This window comes from Pectinophora gossypiella, chromosome 5 (assembly GCF_024362695.1).
Source record: "Pectinophora gossypiella chromosome 5, ilPecGoss1.1, whole genome shotgun sequence".
NCBI classification, from domain to species: Eukaryota; Metazoa; Arthropoda; class Insecta; order Lepidoptera; family Gelechiidae; genus Pectinophora; species Pectinophora gossypiella.
This window is the reverse complement of record NC_065408.1, coordinates 2,606,037-2,627,971: the sequence shown is the minus strand read 5'-3', so window position 1 is coordinate 2,627,971 and position 21,935 is coordinate 2,606,037.

Genomic DNA, 21,935 nt, shown 5'->3' with positions numbered 1-21,935 from the left:
CATCCGCCTAAAACTACTGCAGCTTCTCACAACCTGTATAGCCGGGGAAAAGAAGCTGCAAGAAAAACCTCGGCACAGGGCCCTAGACGTTCTTTAAAAAAAAGAACATAAAATATTTTTATACAATTGAGTAATTTAGCTGCCTAATATCAATTCTCGGACAGTTAATCTCATGCATTCATATAATAAGTATACAATTTTGACGCGTAGCAACGCATCGCGACGAGTCCCATCTTCCTTCATTATATTTCCTTCTGCCTACCCCTTCTGGAATAGAAACGTGATACTATGTGTAGTATCGCTAAACAAAGACAGGGTTGTCTCGAGGCTAGGTGTCTTGATTTATAAATAAAAGGCAACATTAGCGATAACTTTTACAAAAGTGTAGGCGTACCGAAGTTTTGTTTACATATTTTATTCACAGTTGGAGCGACGTTTATTATAGCTGATTTCATTGGAAATAAAGTTTTTATGTGACACGTGATCGGTATAAGAGCCTGTAAAGGAATTTGTATTATTCACGGAATAGAAGAAAGAGGTTGGAAAGGCTTAGAACCTCGCGCATTATGTATGAGAACCGCTGTCGCCGGTTCAACCACACTCTTTTACTAGGGTAGCTCTACTGCTTCTCAAATTCCATAGCCGCTTTACCGGTAATGTATATTTTATGTGATAGAGTGCAATTCTATCATTACTTTTCGTAAGATACTGAATAAGAATAAAATTAACAAATGATTGTGACTAATTTGTAACAATTCCGGGTCTGGAATTCAGATAACTGATACTTGCTGTAGGACACCTAGGTGGTGGCAGCATGTCACAGACAAGCGCCATCTAGCGAAAACGGTGTGTAACAATTTAGCTAGCTGGCTACATCCACATATTTTATCATAAAAAAAATATAGAAACAAAAATGGAGTAACAAGAACGACGCCATTTTATTTTCACGCTCCTTATATTCATTATATTCAACCAAATATATCCAAATAGAGTATCTACTTCTTCATACAAAAGTATTTTTTTGATAAATAGCCGATCATACTAAGGTTTAAAGCTTTCCTGTGATAAAGAGGAATCTCCTTGTATGATAGTCGATATTAGATTTTTTGCTCGAGTAAGCACGTAGTAAGCACGGCTATACAGGTTGTGAGAAGCTGCAGTAGTTTTAGGCGGATGAGACGTTCGTTATGTAAAAATTGACGATTCAAAGTGTAACTATGTTACCTACTGAATAAAGATATTTTTGAATTTGAATTTTGAATTTGAATTTCAAGTAGGTAATAAGTACGAGAAAAAAGAGGAAATTCGACAATCCCTCGCTACATTTAAATCAGTCTGTCCCAAATCCCCTAAGACCCTAACTAGCTTACCCTTAGGTCTCCCTACTATTACGACCTTTATTTACTTAGGGTTGACTCGAGGACCACTTAAATCTGTTCAAGGTTGACCACAGTAGCTAAGTTAAAAAGAAAATAAAGAGCACAAACTTTACCAAAAAGACTAATTATCTTCGTTTCTGTATCGGAATAAAAAAAGGAAGAAGGTGAAAACACGCATTTTGTATAAGAACCGCTGTCGCCGGTTCAACCCCGCTCTCTTTTACTACAACTCCTGCAAACAGATAACTACGATAGCTCCATTGCTTCTCAAACTCCAAACTTTACCATCAATGTATATTTTATGTAAGTATTAGGCTGCATTTTTATCATAACTTATCGTAAGACACTGCATACAAAAGTATTTTTTTAATAAATAGCCGATTTTCCGATTTGCATGGTGGCTGATATTTGCCAGGCCATTTGTCCGGCCAAGTAGTTAATGAAATATGCGGCAAATCTACAAATATGTCACGTCGAAAAAAATAACAAACGGATATTGAAAGACGGGCTGTTATTCTGTATAAGCTATATTGCTTTCATCGAAATTTCCGAGTGAAAGCCCTCAGGGCTCCCCATTTGTCCGGTCAAGTAGAATAGAATAGAATAACTTTATTCCCAAAACAGTGCAATACAATAGTAGAGAAGATAAAGATAAGTATACAAATCAAAAATACACTGCCAGGGAAAAGGGACTGACTCAGCATGTAAGTAATGCTCATATGCGGCAAATCTACAACAAGTCACGTCAAAAATAATAATAATAAAATGAATAGGCTATTAGACAGTTTCGGCATGTGTCCAAACAGGCCCTAACTCTCGAAATGTCATAAAGAACTTGTACAACACCAAAGCCAATATTGCCTTAACCCACGGCGAGAATCGCCCCCTCAATTGAAATCAGCCTGCCCCTTCTATCGACATTGACGATCCTAACTAGTTCACCCTAATCTCCCCACCCTTACGCAGTTTATTAACTTCGGATTGACTTTAGTGACTCTTCTAGAAAGTCAGATAAACATATACTTACATAAATGTACCGTTATGACCACTAATAGGAGCTCGGTGGCGCAGCGGTAAACGCGCTCGGTCTGCGATTGTTAAAGTTAAGCAACTTTCGCAAAGGCCGGTCATAGGATGGGTGACCACAAAAAAAGTTTTCATCTCGAGCTCCTCCGTGCTTCGGAAGGCACGTTAAGCCGTTGGTCCCGGCTGCATTAGCAGTCGTTAATAACCATCTATCCGCACTGGGCCCGTGTGATGGTTTAAGGCCCGATCTTCCTATCCATCCATAGGGAAGGCCCGTGCCCCAGCAGTGGGGACGTTAATGGGCTGATGATGATGAAGATGATGACGACTAATAATAGTCAGTGTGGTCCTACGGTACACCGGCTTGCCCCTCAATCGGGGAGCGCCTGTTCGAACGAGGGAGTGCATTGCAGTTTTCACTTACAAAGTGGCTCAAAACATCATAGACGGCGATACGGCTCACCACACATTGGACTGAACAGAAAGCTTGGTACCGTGTGGCTATTTAGTTTATCTTGCGATGGATGTATTTCTGATAGGGCGATAGACTGATCCCTTATCACCATAAGGTTCATCATATCCAGCTTACGACATCGTATCAACAGTGGCTGCAAGTTGTCTTTGATTACTTGTGGCTCTGCCCACCCCATTAGGGATTACGGGCGTGAGATTATGTATGTATGTATGTATGTATTTCTGACTACAAGGATACAGTCGTGAGCTTATGTTATGAGCACTATTAGGTATATTAAACATAGTTTACAACCCAGTCACGTTAAACAAACATGATAAGTAGTGATACTTTGATTCTGTTGATCAAATAAGTTAATACGACAAGGTGCTAACAGGTACAGCATAATGGTCGAGATAATACTTGAGGCTCTAGCTCGTTAGAGATTACATTAGAGAGCGTGATTTATGTACTCCATGCTTCTTAATATAATATATCTACTAAATCTCTTAAAAAAAATTAAGTTGATAACATTTCACGACCGTTTCGTGACGATAAATTCGTGCGTACAATAACAAACTCCAAACTAAATACTACACGAATTTCTAAAACTTTCGCATCAATTACACAAATAATTAACAACGACAAAGATAGATGTTAGTGCAACTTTTCTAATCTCCGTAATGAAACAGTGGCTCTCAAACTAAAGATAAACTGCAATAATGAAATGTCGTCGAAATTAAAAACTTTATTGGCGTGTAAATCACGGAAATCGCCATAGATTTGGAACGTGCGAGATTTAGTGCCCCTAAGCTGTGTTTTGGTGCCTTAAATTATGAACTTTACGTCCAAAGTAGCGACGAAGTTTTAAAACAAAAGTGCTCAAACTTTTAGAACCAATAAAGAGGGAAATTCGTTATGGAGCACGTAATATTTTAGGTAATTAAACGTTATTTGCGCCCGGATTTACGGATAATGTCGATCGATGGCGGCGAGGTACTATCTGAACGGTACTTTACGAGTTTTATAGACAAATTTAATTACTGCATGAGAAGTAACGCATGTAAGGTATATATAATATTTTAGGTTAAGGTATATGTTTCTATGGGTGTTTGTTACCTGATATAAATATTTATTTATTTATCAATGTTCTAGAACTATCTTTACAAGACTATCCCAATACAATAGTTTACTAGAAATATACATAATTATACAAATCTTAAAGTAAGAGCAATTAATTATATTATAGTACATTACATGTAACATATAAGGTGATCTTTCAGAATTTGGCCAGGCTACATAATATAAATATATCAGTCCTTTCTGCGATCTCATTAAGTGTAAATAAATAAATATCCAATATAAATTTTATTTGCTCGAATCTGCAGATTATTTAAGGTGATTCACATGTAATAGACATCTGTATCACCGCCTAGGCCCGTCTTCACCAACACAGTTTGCTCTACCCATTTATAGACGGCGATACGGCTCACCACTTATCACGTTAGTCTAACAGAAAGCTTAGTGAGGTGTGGCTACTTACTTTATCTTGCAACGGATGTACCTTTGACGGTAGTCAAAGGTACTATATCTCAATGGGGTACCATTGAGATATAGTCGTGAGATTATGTTATGTTATATAATACATTAATTGCTTCATATGATATGATCGTTTTGTGCATATTTTGGTCCCACCGGCACGTACCACATCAATCCACACAGCCGCTAACGGATAAATATTATAGGATACTTTTCACCGTGCTTTTATTCCGAAAATATCCTAAAAAATTAAACATCACAGCAATGTATATTAACGTGATAAACTTATACCTTTTCCTCTATAATGTAAAGGGTATTTTGGACCCTAATTTATACCGATTTGGGCCAAAAACTAGCGGTCGTCAGTCGACCGGGTGTAATCGAGCAATTTTATTCCCCAGAGCATACGTCAATTAGTGGCATGTGCTCCTAACTCGCAGATTTTAGGAGGTGCCGAGGGTAATCCAGACAAGTTATATAGGAGCCTCTCTGGGACTCGACAAGGATGTCGAGATACACTGGAAGGACCAACTTAATTTGATAGGTACAAATGAACAGTCTCAGTGGTTAGATCGTTCGGTTCACGGTTCACTTTCTGACACTATCCTTTCTTTCTTTTTCTCACAGGGTCCGCTTACCTAATCTGACGATTTGACTGATCCTGTTTTTTACAGAAACTACTGTCTATATGACTTTCCGACCCACGTAGGGAAAATCAGCCCAATACAGGTTAGGTCACATACCTCCGAAAATGCATTTGACACTATTCTTTATTTGGTCAAGATAACACATTGCAAACTGAATCACCTGTTTGTCTGAAAAAATCTATGCTTAAGGAAGACACGTCAAGCTCGGCTACTATTTACCTGGTAAGTTTAGTATAGTATTCGTTACACACACGTTAGTAACAGCCTCCGTGGTCTAGTGGTTAGAGCTTTAGGCTCACGATCTGGAGGTCCGGGTTCTATTCCCGATGGGGACATTGTCGAAATCACTTTGTTAGACTGTCCTTTGTTTGGTAAGGACTTTCAGCCTTGAATCACCTGACCGGCTATTAGCCGTAAAACACCTCCACCAACCCGCATTGGAGCAGCGTGGCAGAGTATGCTCCATACCCCCTCCGGTTGATTGAGGGGAGGCCTGTGCCCAGCAGTGGGACGTATACCTATAGACTGTTTATGTATGTATGTATGTATTCGTTACATGAACGATGTCGGGAGCTTCCTGGGTTGGTGATGTGATTTATCGACTTTAAAATACAACCCAAAAGAAAGAAGGCGAGGAATTCCTCTATTTCTACATACGACATGTTTCTTCTCTCCATGTGGCCATATCCAGCGTTTCTACGCGAAGTCGCAGGTTCAAGGCGACTTATTAAAACGGTCGCTTTAAAATATGTCACGTTAGGGCGCCGCTGGCGTATAAATAATGTGTGGCGGTTGCCCGGGGCGGGATGAGACCGGAGGTGTAGATGTGTCTCGCGTTGGATTACAGGGGATAAGCCTTCAATGTTATCATGTAGGTATTTGGATTGAGATTTTCCTTTGTATATTCTAACCTTGAGGAGCTCGGTGGCGCAGCGGTAAACGCGCTCGGTCTGCGATTGTTGAAGTTAAGCAACTTTCGCAATGGCCGGTCATAGGATGGGTGACCATAAAAAAAGGTTTTAATCTCGAGGTCCTCCGTGCTTCGGAAGGCACGTTAAGCCGTTGGTCCCGGCTGCATTAACAGTCGTTAATAACCATCAATCCGCACTGCGCCCGCGTGATGATTTAAGGCCCGTTCTCCCTATCCATCCATAGGGAAGGCCCGTGCCCCAGCAGTGGGGACATTAATGGGCTGATGATGATGATGAATCGTCCCTAGTGCGCCGATAGCGATAAGAATTGGCCTTGATAATAATGTATAAACTCAGGTGAGCTGAGCATAATGTATATATTCACCCGTTACCGTTTCAACTGGGATGAAGTGAAGTACAGTATATATTCGACTTACCGATTTTAAAAATATAAAAGCTCCTTCTACGGTCGGGGATTATTATTCAGTCAGTTTTATAATGCTTCTTTTTCTTCTATCATAACGATTACGAGATGGTTTACTTCACTGAAGTAACCGGCATGGTAGTGTAGGAAACTCATACAAACATGAAATTATTTATTTCTCGCACACACAACTACCCTATTCGGTAAACTTCAACCGTTCAACTCGAACGCTGCTGCTCAGTGCAGTCCAACTGCCCCTGTCAGCCCGACCGCCATTTTTTTTTCTACCACCACCATTGCGACTAAGTGGCATGTGATGTCAAGTAAAAATCGTAAAGTGACTTTTAAATTTTAATTACATAATAAATACTATTAAATTACTGAAACGTTTTACAAAATTATTATAAACCTTACACTAGGTAACTATTTGATTACCTCCTTAGGCAATATACTTCACCAACCTGCTTCACTTCAAATAAAATGTTCTTTTTTTATGCAAGTAGTTTATTGCATATAGGAAAACACAATTTGACAAATGACGTACACAACTTGCGTAGGTACCAACGTTTTTGTTCAATAGCATCATCATCATTAATTTAAGAGCCACGCTCTTGTCTGTGTAGCAATGCCAAGCTTGCGAAAGGCCAATTCAGTAGCACTACATTGAGACAGAGAGAGACTCGAGGCCTTTGAAATGTGGTGTTGGAGGAGTAAGGAAAGAATAAGTTCGACTGAAAGAGTTACTAATGAGGAAGTGCTAGTAAGAGTAAGGGAAAAGATGCAAATATAGAGAGTTATTGAGGACAGAAGAGGCAAGATGATTGGACACTTAATAAGACCCGACGAATTTATTAAAAACATCATAGAAGGGTAGCTACAAGGAAAGAGAGGAAGGGGAAGACCAAGAGGAGCTTACATGGAACAGATTAAAGAGAAGGCGAACGTCGTGTCTTATAAGGAAGTGAAGGAATTGGTCTTTGATAGACAAGAATGGAGAATGCTACGCCGACAAGAACGTGGCTCTTAAATTAGTGATGATGATATTGAAACAAAACAATTTTTTTTTTCAAAAGTAAAATTGAAGTCATATCCACAGCGTATCATCGCAGCGCATAGTGACACGAGTGCCAGCAATGGCCGGCACATCCGCGCAGAATTTACACGAACCTCTAATACATGCTTGGAACCCACCCCCTGTATTAACGACCTCGATAACCAACCATCGATAGACTTACACGCTAGATTGCTAGAGGAAAACCTCATAAGAGATAGAAGTACGTACATTGGCCAAATTGAAGATGTCCTTAGGAAATGTTCAGTACGATCTACTCTGAACCGGCGTGCGTGTATGAAACGATTCTTCTTATTGTGTGGGTTATGAGGTGAATTACCAACCTTATCAACCCTGGTGTCGGGGTTATTATTGAACCGCCAAAGGCTCCTGACATGGCTCATGTAACGACTACGTACTTAGATCAGTAAGTAATAACCGGGACCAACGGCTTAACGTACCTTCCGAAGCACGGATCATCTTACTTCCCGACAATCAGGCGATCAGCCTGTAATGTCCTAACTAAACTAGGGATCACAAAGTGATTTTTATGAAACGATTGATAAATGTGGAGGAAGGACGAGAAGTATGTCAGGATCGAAGCGAATGGAATTCCATAGTCTCTGCTTACCCCAGTGGGAAATAGGCGTGAATTTATGTATGTATGTATGTATGTGTATTGATAGGAAATTCTCAGAATTTGGTCAAAGAATCCAGGCCACATTTCCTAATTAGAATATAGATGGAGCTATATAACGCTGCCTTCGTTTAACCTTTCAACTTCATGGATTTCAAACATGCATCTTTTAATTGCCTTTGTTTTTGGGGTTGGCTGGAAAAAGTTGCTTTAGATTATTTATTATTCATGTGTTCTGTAAGTTATGTATGTTTCCGTTACTGTGCAAGAAGTACAGTAATACAGGGCGTTAGTGGCATCGTAATGAAAACTTTGAGAGATGATTCAGACCATAATTCTGAGTTGATATCAAGTAGAATTTTCCGTCGCAATAGCATGGAACTGAAAACAATTGAACACTAAACTGTTCATTAAATTTTCGAAAGGAAATTCCACTTGATATCAACTCAGAATCATGGTCTGAATCAACCCCCTTAATATTCGTTACGATGTCACTAACATCCTGTATATCTGATTTGATATCTATTCGATCGACAAAAAGGTAGTCTTAATACGCAACTATATAAAATAACTATAAAAATATACCTAGTAAAAAAATGCTCCAACAAATAGAGTAGAGTAGCGCTTTCGGATTTTTAGATGTAGGGATAACGGGAGAAATAATGCTCTAGACTGATGCACAATTACACAAATCGAGGCTACATGACTGTTACACACGTATCTCTGCAAGCCGGCTCTTCTAAAGGCTACATAACTCAGAATTACGCTAGGTAAGCACTAAGCAAGCACACTTGATCCTACGTTGCGCCTCCATATTCCAGAATGTAACGTACTGTAGATATCTCTTGCATTTTGTCTGAAACTTATGCCTTCGACGCGCGTTAGATAAAAGTTGGAACAAAACATCTACTGAAGGTTCTATCGAAGCAAAGCCTAATAGGATTTAGTAGCGCCTTGAAATGTCAATATCCTCGCCTTATAGCCCAAATAAATCGTCTGAAACAGACGTATAAGGCCAATGATGATGATGATAGCCCACAATAGACATAAACCTCACAATATACAAGCAAGTTTCAATTCAGGTAAAAAATTGTGGTCTCAATTTTTACCGAAGAAATCAATTGAGCGAAATCGAAGTTATGTTAAATAAAACCATCACAGCAGAATGTATTTTTTCACAAAGGCGCTAACGTGGTTTTCGCTCTATGGCGTCGATATATACTTACACGATATATATACTGTATAGGTGGACACCGTTATTTTATTAGTTATCATTAAACTATTTAATTTTTGCGAAAATATCGTATATCATATTATCAATAAGTCACACATATAATCTAGTCATTAAATAACCCGCCCCTCACTGTTCCCAGAGCAAAGATGCCCATAACAGTAGCCGCATTAGCGCGCTGAATGGCAATGGCCATACATATTTATTATATTTATCGTAAACTACTCTCTTCTATTTATTTATTTATTATATGTGTGTGTGTGTGTGTGTGTGTATATATCTATATATAATATAGTCGATACACGTATATATAGATATACACCGCAGGTACATTCACGTTAACAAATAGGAATTACTTGCCCTGTGCGTCTTTCAAATTCAAAAATATCTTTATTCAGTAGGTAACATAGTTACACTTTGAATCGTCAATTTTTACATAACGAAAATAACTTTTTCTACTCCTCTGCTTTAATCTGGCATTTAAATAACCAAAAAGTCTAATATAAGTACATACATAATTAAACTCTTTGAAAAAGTGTACGCTCTATGGCCTATAAAAGCATTGTTTACAAAGTGTAACTGTACTATAATGTCGCCAAAAAAGCATTGTTGTTGTTTTTTTTTTTGACCTGGAAACTGGCATCTTTACTTTGTTTGGTGCCATAGATATACTATAAAAAAAAGTATACATTTGCCGCCATTTTCCCGCGCGTTGGAAAATAAATTGGAAAATTTTTGTGTTTCGTTTAAAATTACGTCGTCGTAGAAAAAGTATTGTATGCAACGTTGTATAACTAGGTCAAAAAATGCTCGTGGCGTCTCTTATTGCGATGTTCGCCAAGGCTCACATCGCAACTCACGCCACTCGCATTTTTTGACCCTTCTTATACAACTGTTGCATAAAATACTATTGTTTTAATATTCCATTTTCAAAGCAGTTAATGCTACATATATGGGGCAGTGGGCGTCGTACGGCTGATGATGATGATATGGGGCTAAGGGGTATTATACACACACATATACATAGGAACCCGATACCGACCTCGCCGACGTAGTCAATGTTTTCCCTCATTCAGCGCTTATCGCTATCGTCCCACTAGGGTCGATTAATTCTTTCAAAAATAATCCTCTCAGGAGACGCCCTTAGCCGAGGTTCGCAACCTGGGCACCCTCAGGCCCTTGAGACCCGTTTTATTGTTTTGTATTGAACTTACTTTTATTAGAGCCCGTTTATACCAAACATATTTTCATCTCAGAGTTTACGAATCACTTTCGGTACTAAGCCAGTGAATAACGTATCCATCACGTTAGAAGTGGCAACAATAAAGCAATTTCGAACATTATCTGGGACGAACAGAAACATTTTATTTTATTCTATTTTATTAAATTTTATTTTATTGGGGACTTAGACCAAAATATTGGCGCCCGTGATGCCAATTACTGTTTTTACCTAAACATTGTTCATATCCACATTTACATAAATGCGAAAGTAACTCTATCTGTCTGTTAGCTTTTCACGCCTAAACCTCTGAACCAATTTAGATGAAATTTGATATGGAGATAGTTTTTATCCCTGAGAGTAACAACTATAGGGGTGAAAAGGGGATAAAAAACGTGCCGCACCCGGACAATGTCGCGAGAAGAAAGAAAGAAAGAAAGAAACAAAGAAAGAAACAAACAAAGAAAGAAAGAAAGAAAGAAAGAAAGAAAGAAAGAAAGAAAGAAAGAAAGAAAGAAAGAAAGAAAGAAAGAAAGAAAGAAAGAAAGAAAGAAAGAAAGAAAGAAAGAAAGAAAGAAAGAAAGAAAGAAAGAAAGAAAGAAATATTAAGTTGGAAAGATTTTTAGACATATCCAGGATGATAGGCAGCTTCTCTTTACTTCCAGATCAGCTCTAAATATGTAGTGGACACCCTCAGGCCTGATGTCTGAAATTTGGTATCGGAAGAGCCCTCAGCGCTCCCCATTTAAGTAGTCAACGCCATTTGCGGCAAATCTACAATAAGTCATGACAAAAAAGGTACACAATGTACTACAATGATACCAGCTTTTATCCAAAACAGGTGCCCGCTGTATTTCATCTTATTCAGTCCTGAAGTTCAAAAGTGCACAGCCAACCCCGGTATCTCGTCACGAAACACTAGACTTGCTAAGGAATTCCTTCCCAACCTAACAAAATAGACCTTTAGATTCCACAATAAAGCTGAAATTTCAATCCACCAACCGGCAAGGTAAGCGACGCGGAATGGTCCACTGAGGATCGCAAAGGAAAATGGTACTCAATGACGTTCTGTGCTAAGGAAGAAAGGGTTTAATTTCCTGTGGATGATAAAGACTCAGTGGATGGACAGAAGTGGACTCAGTGAAACGAGTTCTAAGATAATGCAGGAGCATCTTTAGAAAATGCTCTTCTAGGCGAATTGTTTTGCATAAATAACACAAATGCGGAGTTGATAAGTCATGTAATGTATTTTTGAATATGGTACGAAGTTTATTAGTGAATGGTATTCAAATTGAAATTTTTCGTTAGAGAGTTACATACATACATAAACAGCTTATATACGTCTCACTGCTGGGCACAGGCCTCACCTCAATCAACCGGAGGGTGTAAGGAGCATACTCCACCACGCTGCTCCATTGCACGTTGGTGGAGGTATTTTTACAGTTAATAGCCGGGACCAACGGCTTAATTTGCCCTCCGAAGCACGGAATCAGCTTACTTTTCCGGAAAATCAGTATAATATTAGTATAGATGTGATACGGGGTATCCAAATCCACTTTACTTACAAACCTCATTTCTTTTCCGCCTGCTCTTGTGACATCACAAGGCCTTCTTTTTTTTGACGTGACTTATTGTAGATGGCAATAACTACTTGGCCGGACAAATGGGGAGCGCTGAAGGCACCCGGTACGACGTTTGAGACAACAGGCCTGAGGGTGCTCAGTTGGGCGCGAACCTCGGCTCAGGGCGTCGTCGTTGTCTGAGAGGAAAATATTTGAAAGAATTTATCGACCCTAGTGGGTCGATAGCGATAAGCGCTGATTGAGGTGTCGCGAGCTGATTGACCGCCTCTATAAGGCCTTCAATTGAGTAATTTCCTAGGTCAAAGATAAATTATGAAATTCTAATTACTAAATAAAGACAGGTCTAAAGGTGACAAAAAACCTATTTTACTTATTTATGAATTTTAATAAAGAAAAATTAAATAAAAAGTTTTTCGTCACATTCCATAGTAATTTCACGTTTTGACGTTTAGTAAAAAGTAAGTGACTACAGTAGTTGGATACTTTCCCTTTGTGACCAGGGGGTCACAGAAGACCTAAGTACCTCCCTGTCAGCTCGGGGGTACTCGTGGCTGTTAATTGAAGCTGTGGTGTGGATTATGTCGAGTTTTTGCCGACTTCTACGATAATTACTCTGAGTGCCCAAGACTTTACAAAATCTCGTTAAAATTCTACACAGTTATTTTCTACTTTATAACAGGTTACGGCGTCTTTATGAAAGGGCAAACATTTAACAAACTTTTCAATGTTTTCTTAATGGACAGTGTTGTAAAAAGACGCCAGGTTTGTTTTTGATGTGACTTATTGTAGATTTGCTGCAGTTGGCATGAACTACTTGGCCGGAACCTAACTTTCAATGTTAGTTTGTCAGAAGGTCTTTGATTTGATTTGATTTGCATCATCGTCAGCACTTTTAACTAGTTATTGAATTTTTACCCGACTGCCTCAGAAGTAGGGTACCTACTTAATGTTTTTCGTTATTACATCCTTTAGTTAGTATTCTGCGTGCTAGTTAGTATTCCGCTGCGAGTCGTGGTAGCCTAACGAGCTAGAACGCTTGCCTCTCACTTTGAGGTCGCAGGTTCGAATCTAGCATAGGCCTAAACCAATGATTGACGAATTTTTTTCGTAATCATGTTTGGATCATAAATGATTATCATGTGCTCGGCGGTGAAGGAAAACATAGTGAAGAACCCCACATTCCCGAGAAGTGCATTTTCGGAGGTTTGTGACCTAACCGGTATTGGGCTGGGTAGATTCTCTTCGCGGGTTGGAAGGTCAGACAGGCAGATGCTTCTGTAAAAAACGGGACCTGTCAAATCTTCAGGTTAGGTAAGCGGACCCTGTAAAAAACTAGGGAGATGATGAGTTAGTATTCTGCGTATGCTACCGCCCGCGGCGCAAGGCTTGAGCTGGCGCGAACCCTACGGCCACGCATACCGACTCTACCGGAAATGACGTCATCACCAGGGTAGAGTCGCTCATTGGGCTTCCCTGAACAGGCTACCCAGGTTCTTTCGCTGGCGGTACACCCAGACTGAACACCCGCGGTTGACCACCGGATAAGACCTACGGCTCCACGGAAGGAACAACACTCGCTCGTGAAGTCTTGTAAACCTGTAGATATTTTCATAAAGGCAAATAACAATAGCATTACGCGTGCATTAATACCAACGCTGCCTCTGTCACATTCTAGCAAGGTAATACATTTACAACCGCACTCACTGGCTTTTACCTCGTAACCTGATCAATGCACTCTACAGGGTGTTGTGGAATCAGCTCGTGCCACACACAGAGTAGGCTTTCCGCGACCCGCTACAAATGATCTCTATAGTCCTGAAATGCGAGAGCGCTGTCGCTAGTTGTAAAACTAGGCTGTTTGTGAAACGAGGGACTTTAACATAACATAACAAATACTTTATTGCACAAACAGGAAAACAGAAAATACAAAACAAAAGAGAAATAGAATTAGTACAATAGGCGGCCTTATTGCTAAGTAGCAATCTCTTCCAGGCAACCTTTAAGTATAGGAGATATTGAATATTATGTAATATAGCGGGATAGTGCAGCATGGGAATACTTGTATATAAAAAAATAAATACACTTTCGACTACATAAACTACATAATAATAATACACATAATTATAATTGTTATAATAAATAAATATCACTACTTAAACTACTACATATACTATGGAAGAAAAGGAGTAGATAGATTATGAAGATGAAGAGGAAATAGAGGTAAGAAATAGACGTAAGGAAATAGAGGGTCCACGCAACATTCTCCAAAAAAAATATAGATGGCGCTGCTCAGATTTAACGTGATAATTACCTTTTTTCTCTTTGCCCGGGGTACATAATTATACAAGAATATAATGTGGCACAGGCTAATATAACAACAATTGTTGCTTGATATTTGGATCAAATATGTTCGGTCACGAGCATTAATATGTATACACTTTAGTACCATGTCACATTAACTTTTTTGACAAATTGAACTGTAAGTCTCACTAAATGTCAAATATGTTTGTGCGACAGAGAACGCAGTCCTAAAGTGGGTACATTATATTGCTCATGACTGTATAGAATTATGTTGCTACCTATGCTTCTCTTTATTTTGATGAGAATAATAATCAGGGGAAGATGTGTTGTGCCTAAGTATAATAACAAGGGTCATCATCTATACTCAAAAACAAAGATAAAAGATGATGCATATGTCTGTTATCCATGAAATAAGAAGGGTAAACGAAAGCAAAACTGTGCAGCGCCATCTACATTTTTTGGGGAATGTAGTCTGGAAAGTCCTTCATTGATAATTTTAGGCATGGAATACCTACTATTTTGAGTCATCTTCATCATTATCAGCCGTACGACGCCCGCTGCTGGGCATAGGCCTCCTCCACGACGATCGGTCCTGCGCTGCCCGCATCCAGCCGCTTCCCGCGACCTTCACCAGATCGTTGGTCCACCTTGTAGCGGGCCTACCCACTGAGCATCATCCGACACGTGTTCGCCATTCTAGAACCTTTCCGCCCCAGCGGCCATCGGTTCTCCTCGCTATGTCTCCTACCCACTGCCACTTCAAATTGGATATTTTGAATACTATTTTTTTAATTTTGTATGTTTATGATACAATCAACAGTTAAAGCCATTTATAATTTTAGTTTAGATTTATACTTCTTTAGTTACAGTTTTTTTATATTACTTACACGTACTTACATTTCTTTTGTCTCATTTAAGTAATACGAGGTGCGCCTATTGCCGTCAACCGGGCACAAATGCTAGAAATAACGAGAAATCAATTATTTACTATCCAAACATGAATTCAAATTCATAAATCGAATTCATCGAATCGCATTACATTACAATTAACTTCAATATGTTACGTCCCGATGTTCGCCTAGTGTCGGCGACATGTTATGTGTCGAATGCAATCAATGTGTACAGAATGCTGCCCACATGTTGTTGTCACTGTCACTGTAATACCTACACGGATGACGTAACTACTGGAATAGGCTACTTGACAACCGATTCAAATGAGATTCTTTTTACGAAACGTCAAAACAAAAGTCTTCTATGGAGTTCGTATCGAAATACTGTCCTGTGACGTCATCAATGAAGATCAAACGTCGTACTCATAACGTAACATAAACAGCCTATATACGTCCCACTGCTGGGCACAGGCCTCCCGTCAATCAACCGGAGGGGGTATGGAGCATACTCCACCACGCTGCTCCAATGCGGGTTGGTAGAGGTGTTTTACGGCTAATAGCCGGGACCAACGGATTAACGTGCCCCTCGACGCACGGAATCATCTTACTTTTTCGAACAATCAGGTGTTTCAAGCCTGAAAAGTTCTTACCAAACAAAGGACAGTCTCACAAAGTGATTTCGACAATGTCTCCATCGGGAATTGAACCCGGACCTCCAGATCGTGAGCCTAGCGCTCTAACCACTAGACCACGGAGGCTGTTAACGTCGCTGCAAACATCTTACTCATTGTTACTTAATTCATAAATAAAATTCGAAAATAGGTAAGTCGAAAAGTAAAATGAGAGTGATTTTTGATCATCTTATACTGGCTTCTATTTCTAGCTTAGCATTTTATAATTCATCTTTGGCTCAGTACAATATCCTATTTACATATGTGTACACACACATATATTGATGTATAATGTGTATGTATACACACTTACTCGTGACCATACATCAGTATTCGAACCCGCGACTTCACAGTGCGAGTGAAGCGTTCTTTCAACTGGGCTACCCTCAGTTTTTACGAGATGCGTCTAATGTTCTCTTAATATTTTAACACACAGCATAACCGAACGAACGACTATAACCCAATAGGAGTAACGACTATAACCCTGTGCTGGGAGGTTTTCTGGCCACGTCTCTCCCTCAGCGTTACAGATTCCGATGTGGTAGTAGTTTTACAGCTAGATACATAATATGTAATTTAATTTTTGACGTTCAAAAAGCGCTAACTTTGTAAGCCAATTTCGAAAAAAATTTTTTTTTTTTTTTGGGTGTGCAGAGGAACATTGGTCGCAAGATTAACTAAGTATCCACACCTCACCGGGCATTCTGTTAATAGCCGTATCACCGTCCATAACGGTCAAACCAACTGAACATAATACTGAATAGAGTATTTCACGTCTAAGGAAAGTTATCGCTGTTAACTTCAGTTGAATCAACTCCAAAATAGCATTGGCACGGGGATAAAAGCAAAAATCAAATCACTCAAATTATTATGTTTGTAATTCAACAGAAACGTTTCAAATTAGATCGATCATTCAAAATTTAATCCCCAAAGTTATTTTCGATTTCAGAGAAACTCCTATAATCCCCAAATGAAATCCCAACTTTATATTCGTAGTGGGTAATTAATTTTAAAAATTAATCCATAAAATTCGTAATACATTTTCTTGCTTTCGAATATGTATGTCAATTCGTACACGTGTCTGGTGTATGAAAATAAATTCGGTCAAGTGCACCGGGAGGATACCGTGCCCGCATACAAAGATTGAAATGAGCTGGTGGTAGTAGTAGGTAGGTAAACACATTATAAGCTCCCCAAAAAGGTATGTGACGTATCATTCGATCACCGTCTAAAAAAACCTTTTGTTGGATATGGAGCTATATTCTGTTGACGATTTTATGAAAAAATTACATTGTATTGTATTTTATTGTAATTACTTGAATGTAATTTTATTTATTTTATACATAATTAATTTATTACTTGTTAGCCATGACATTGTACTTAATTAATTTATTATATTTGAACATTTTGATTTAATTTATTATCTTCTTTGTTGACATTCTTTTATTATCATTTTCGACGATCATATTTATATTGTTACCGTTTTATATTGTGTCTAAAATGTGTTGTACAACTAAATGTGAAATAAATGAATCTAATCTAATCTTAAACAAAATAAAATAAATAAAGTAATAATACAGCGCAACGCGTTACGGAACGTTTATTAAAATTCAAATTCAAAAATATCGTTATTCAGTAGGTAACATAGTTACACTTTGAATCGTCAATTTTTACATAACGAACGTCTCATCCGCAAATAAATGTCTTCAGCATAGCTGGCGAGGAGTAGGTGTACTATAAACCTTTGGCTACCCCTTCGGGGATACAGGCGTGAAGCTAAGCTATGTAAATGTCTTCTATGATATTAGGCAGCTAAATTACTCAATTGTATAACAATATTTTATGATTATTTTTTTAAAAGAACGTCTACGGCCTGTGCCGAGGTTTTTCTTGCAGCTTCTTTTCCCCGGCTGTACAGGTTGTAAGAAGCTGCAGTAGTTTTAGGCGGATGGGACGTTCGTTATCTAAAGAATGACGATTCAGAGTGTAACTATGTTACCTACTGAATAAAGATATTTTTGAATTTGAAATAATCACGGAAACACATTAGATAAGTACCTAGGTAACGGCTTCCGTGGTCCAGTGGTTGAGCGTTGGACTCACGATCCGGAGGTCCCAGGTTCGAATCCCGGAGACATATAACAAAAATCACTTTGTGAACCCTAGTTTCACCTGATTGTCCTAAAAGTAAAATGTTCGTGCTTCGGAAGGCACGTTAAGCCGTCGGTCACGGTTATTACTTACTGTAAGTATGTAGTCGTTACATTAGCCATGTCAGGGGCCTTTGGCGGCTGAATAATAACCCTGACACCAGAGTTGATGAGGTTGGTAGTTCACCTCACAACCCAAACGATAGAAGAAGAAGTATCTAGGTATACAAAAAGTAAAAACGAAATATATACGCCTCTGTTCACACAAAGTAACACATGTAACGTTTTGACGAGGGTTTAGAGTTCACACGATCAAATTATTCAACAATCGAGATTGGCCTGTCGCCATGGCTACTAAAATGGGTAACCCTCAAAGGACTGTGATGAAATTTTCATTGATTTGACGTATAATTGGGAATGTTTAGAATTAAAGTACATAATTTCCTGTACCCCTCCTCCCCCCTTCCTCCCCTTACGCATGTGACAGTATAATTTAATCTTATGTTAGACGCAATTATATTGAAAGGAAAATAATAATTGCGATTCGAATCAATCGTCTTGTTCACATTGGACTTTTTGAATTTAGCTTTTACGTACAACATTTTACAGTAACTTATATGATTATTTAGAATCTTAGTTTTAGTTTAATTTATTTTTATTTTATTTATTTAATAACTAGTTAAGTACAGTTTATTATCAGATTCCTTATTGAACTGAGTGCGCAAGTCCTGCATTTTTCTCCTTTTTTGTATTTAGGGGGTGTTTCTGGTAGTCAGTAACGCCATAGAGGCAGCCAATCAGCTCGCGACACCAAACACTTCAGGTCGATTAATTCTTTCAAATATTTTTCCTTTCAGACGACGCCCTGAGCCGAGGTTCGCGCCCAACTGGGCACCCTCAGGCCTGTTGTCTTAAACGTTGTACCGGGTGAGAGCCTTCAGCGCTCCTCATTTGTCCGGCCAAGTAGTTAATGCCATCTGCGGCAAAAGTACAATAAGTCACGTCAAAAAAAAAAGGTAGTCAGTAAGCCCCTCTGTCTAATTTTTCATTCTGAACGTGAACTCTTGGGTCACCCTGTATACATTTTTTTAATAATGTAGGCTCGCGTTTGACGTAAATCTCACTGATGGTAAGTGACGATGAGGTCTAGAGTGGATGACGCTTACCTAGCAAATGCCTATTCACTCTAGTCTTGAAGACATACCTATAGTGAAATACCTATAGTGCACATACAACATGTTGTTTAATTACCTGCTGGCTGCGTCGACAGCGTGCAGCGACGTAGGATGAGCAACGCTCTTGAGACCCTGGTGTCCCTGATAGCGATATAGCGACAAACTGCCCACCCTCAAAAAATAAAGGCTGTGCAATTAGAAGTTAGCGTCAGAACCCCTGGACCAAGTACGATATTTTATGTTTGGAGGCTATCAAAGTGCAATACCTTTTTGATACTATTTGGCACCTACATTAAATTATCTAGTAACTCAACGAACAGTGAAAAAACATATCAAGAAAGTGGCCAGACATTCTGACGTCAGGTAAGAATAAAGAAATAATCACAGAAACACATTAGATAAGTACCTAGGTAACGGCGTCCGTGCTCCAGTGCTTGAGCGTTGGGTTCACGATCCGAAGGTCCCAGGTTCGAATCCCGGTGGAGACATATAACAAAAATCACTTTGTGAACCCTAGTTTGATTAGTACATTACATCAGAATGTCCGAATCAGGACAACCTGACGTCAGAATGTTTTTGTTTTCACTTTTTTGATATGTTTTTCCACTGTTCGTTGAGGTACTAGATAATTCAATGTAGGTACCAAATAGTATCAAAAATTGCACTTTGATAGCCTCCAAACATAAAATATCGCACTTAGTCCAGAGGTTCTGACGCTAACAAATATAGAAAGACGATCAAACTGCATGTTCCACCTGTTTTCATAAATAAACTCATCATGGTGGAGCATCTACATGGTGGAGAGTTTGCAGGTAATGAAGGTTGCTGGTCGCGCCGACTTCAGCATTTAGATCCTAACATTGAATTCAACAATATATTATTTCTTTTTATTTGGCAGTTTTTCAAGTCGATTTCATTGCTTTTAATTCCTTTTTTTTTTTTTCGAACAATCAGGTGATATGAGCCTGCAATGTCCTAAACCAGGAACAGTCTCACAGTGATTTCTTGTTAGACTTGTCCCCACTGGGAAACGAACCCTGGAGTACGGAGGCCGTTCGATTGATGCCCGTGGTGTAAAAATATAACCAAAACATTTTTTTTTGTTTACTCAAATAGTATGAGGATCTGTGAAAACATAAGAACACTCAACAGTAGCGAGACCTATCGGGTCTACATGACAACCGCGCCGCGAATTATATTGAGCGCTTCAACCAATAGCCGTTTGACGTCCATCTACGTAGATAACATTCGTATCGTTTATTGCGCGCGATATAATTCGCGCCGCGTACGGCGCCGGTGTCATGCAAACCCGGCTGATGGGAGAAATAGGCAATTTTTATCCTCATATGGATGAGGTATTTTTCCTTATCATGCCAAAGAAGTCGTCTATTCGATTACCTTCAAACCACTACAAAAAAAAAGTGGAATTAATCGCCCTCGCAAACAGTTGGACAAACCTTACGAGTAATCCCGCGACGCAAAAATGTTTTCAGCTACAATTCTTATTTACAGCGGGCAACATAAAATAACACCTCCAAGCATACTGCTGGATTCCAGAACTTATTAAAGCGCAATGTTCTTTATTGTGTTAAACAGTAAAGCTATTATCAGAGGGGAATTTAAAAATCCATGCTGTATATTCTAGGTCTTCATTTTTCCTTACGTCGTTGGTATATGTACTTGCATTTCTTAGGGTGGTATTAATAAACTAATCTCAGCTGAGACTGCCCTCAAGACCATGCTCAAGTATCTGTTTTTATATTAGAACTGTCACATTGACATGAGCTTGAGAGCAGTCTCAAAGCTGAGATTAGGGGTTGATATCTCAAAATACATATCTGAAGAATTTGGTTTTGTAGCCTCCCAACATAGAATATTTCCTTTCTTATTTCGGCCACACGATGCGCAGAGGTGATGACAGTTAAGAAAAACTAATTGTGGTTGGGAACACTGAAGGCGAAAGATCGCGCGGTCGTTTTTTTTTTTGACTTGACTTATTGTAGATTTGCCGCAAATGGCATTAATTACTTGGCTGGACAAAGACGTGGTCGTTCGCCTACTAGATGTACCAATCAAGTGAAAGACTTCGCCATCTAAGCTCTACACAGTCGTAAGGGAAAGCACTGGTCAGAAACTGGTGCAGGCAGATCATGCGCTCCACATGCAACCCAGATGCTGACCACGATCCTCAGATATGCGGGACCGAAGAGAGAGAGAACATAGAATAAAGAATACTACTACCTACTTATAGAACGGACACTCTTCGCCCCACACCAATTCGTATCGGTGTCAAGTAAGGTACATTTACCTCACCCCCTAAGTTGAGTCTCACTTTAGTCTAAAAGAAATTCCTTCCAACAGGCATGATTTATTGCCAACTAGATATATTATAATACCTACCTACCTACCTGCCTACTTACCTGCTTATTAGTAATGTGTTGTATTAATGTGTACGTTTTCTTATTTATAATTGTCGAGCCGTGTCGTGTGTATTTTTTTTTCTTTTTTTTTTAATCGTTATATTACTAACACTAGATTAAGTTGTTTATTGCTTGTTACTAACCACTATGGAACATGTCCGAAATAAACTCTTTTTATTTATTTTATTTATTTATAATCTGTGACTTACCTTTAGGTGAAAAGACAATTA